We start from the raw sequence: 2,261 nt of genomic DNA, 5'->3' as shown, positions 1-2,261 counted from the left end.
AGAAGTCGAAGACATACTGTTTCGATCGAAAAATCTTATTGCGCAATTTATGAAGTTAACAAACAAGAAAACAAACAAGGGGATAAGCAGAAAGTCGGCACTAGTTAGATCTAGTTAATTTTCTTCTTTTTCTATTTTTTTTAACCCTGAAAGGCTACAACAATTTATCATAATCATTATTGTTTGTATCATTCTGCTTCATTACTGTTGTTATTATCATTAATATTCTTCATAGTAATTGAAAATAGTAGTAATATTATAATTGGAATTACTATTTTTGTTTTAATTTTACTACCACCAATGCCATCAACATCAACATAATATGTTGTTATCGTTAGTGTTGTTACCATTATTATTACTAGATCTATACGGCTATTGTTTTTATTATCATTATAATTATTATTATTATTATTATTATCATTAAGTAAATATATGCACTTTTAATCCGGTGTAGTAATCCAAATCCGAGGGTGAAAATCCGCAATATATCCGTTAGTCCAAAATGCAAAGCTCCACACCGCCTCTCACAACGCTGTCGTTGACTGAGACTGAGACTGATCGCTGAACGCGCGCCACACCAGTTCCCGAACTTGGCCCCCCTCTCTCCCTCACTCGGCATCGGCTGACTCGTCCGAATCTGGCGAGGTTCGCGGTCATTCAGCGCTGGCTCAACAACGACAGACGGGCGAAGGCAGTGGGATGCGAAGCGAGACGGGCTCGAGAACGAACGAACGAACGAAAGAACGAACTAGTACTAGGAAGAGAAACGAACGAACGTCAGTCGAGTGAACCAAGCAGCCAGCAGGGCGAGACAGTTAAAGGGAAGCAAGCGAGAATAGTATTGTACAGTACTGTGCTGCACTGGAGAACAGCAAGCGGCCTTGATGAGGTTTTTATTCTTCGTGGAGGTTGGCTTGGAAGGGTGAAGGGAGTGAACAATACGTCTTGTGAACAGTCGCTTCGAGTAGCGCGAACGCCCCCGTAAGAACCGAAGGTGAAGAGTGAAAGTGTTATTTTGTTGAAAACACATTTCTGCGAGATAGTACGTTTTCACGCTGGATCTAGGAATAATCTGTTCGTCTCCGTGCCTGCACTTTCCTCACTTCCCATACCCCCATCCCAGTCTCATGCGTGGCAAAGTCAGTGAGAGGGGAACAAAGGGTGAAAAGGTGTGACTGGGGGGCGTGGCTAGGTGACTGTTTGCAAACAGTTGCACGTGACTTTTGCCACGTGCTTCAGGTCGAGAGGTACGCAATCGTAAACACTGGGACATGGGATTTCAGTCATATTTCACACATTGCAGAGAGGGGGCAAACACTCAAAGCTAAGTTTAGATTCCCATGTCCGGGTGAATCCCCACTCCCACCTCACCCCCACCCTACCCCATCCTAACCTTCAACCCATCCCCACCCAATATTTTTCATCTCATTCGAAAAATGAATAATGTTTTTATAAGCCTGTATGCAAAGTGTTCTTCGAAAGACCCTAGTTCGATACATCTGACGCAAGGCATCTCGTACTTTGTGATGTTTTATTATTAGTATTAGTATGGCTTAGTCTTGCCTGAGACTTTTATAATAATAATAATAATGGATTGCATTTATATAGCGCATATCCACTTATGCAATGCTCTATGCGCTTAACATGATACATATTATAGATTTACAAACCAATTTTAAAGGCACATAGTATTACATACGCGTGCACTCACATATTCACGCACGCACCACACACACACATACACACATACGTACATACGCACATACAAACTCACGACGATCTACAGCTTGGATGGATTCTGTCCAATCGAAATAATATGATGAAAATAGAAATTATGGTATTAAAAAATGAAATTTTCAAAAATAAAATTTAATTGTCATTCTAATCATGTACATGTATATGATGCCCACTGAACGTTAAAAGTATAATTTAAAATGAAATAGCTCCAATATAGTTTAACCAGTACAATGATAGACCTACAACCCCACCCAACTGCTGTTCACCCCTTTTACAGAAAAGTGAAAGGTTACAAGTTACAGAGTACCCGCCTCGTAAAATGTTTATTTAGTCGACTGCAAAGAGGTAAAAAACCCACACAAAAAAAACACACTTTAAATTACGCAGAGTGATCTTGATGTCAGGTTGATGAACGACTCTAAACAAACACTGCTATAACTTTTTTTAAAACCAATAATGCTAACGTCTTCATTTGTAAATAATATTTCTCTCTCTCTCTCTCTCTCTCTCTCTCTCTCTCTCTC

The 2,261-nt window shown here is 40.0% G+C and overlaps 1 protein-coding gene across 3 annotated transcripts in view; it reads right to left on the bottom strand.

Annotated features, from left to right (window-relative positions):
- The window catches only part of LOC101851044 (E3 ubiquitin-protein ligase TRIM9), a 155,647-nt gene extending 154,981 nt beyond the window's left edge, over window positions 1-666 (bottom strand). For 2 of the 3 annotated variants that reach the window (XM_005099601.3, XM_005099602.3), the window contains exon 1: window positions 439-662. The gene's annotated coding sequence lies outside the window, so the exon portion shown is untranslated. Of the gene's footprint in view, window positions 1-438 lie in introns of all 3 variants that reach the window. The other variant, XM_013083230.2, reaches the window with a different exon arrangement.
- Between the last annotated feature and the right edge of the window lie 1,595 nt (window positions 667-2,261).

Source organism: Aplysia californica, unplaced genomic scaffold (assembly GCF_000002075.1).
Source record: "Aplysia californica isolate F4 #8 unplaced genomic scaffold, AplCal3.0 scaffold00219, whole genome shotgun sequence".
NCBI classification, from domain to species: Eukaryota; Metazoa; Mollusca; class Gastropoda; order Aplysiida; family Aplysiidae; genus Aplysia; species Aplysia californica.
Note: the sequence above shows the minus strand (reverse complement) of the source record. Positions and strands in the feature narration are given on the sequence as shown.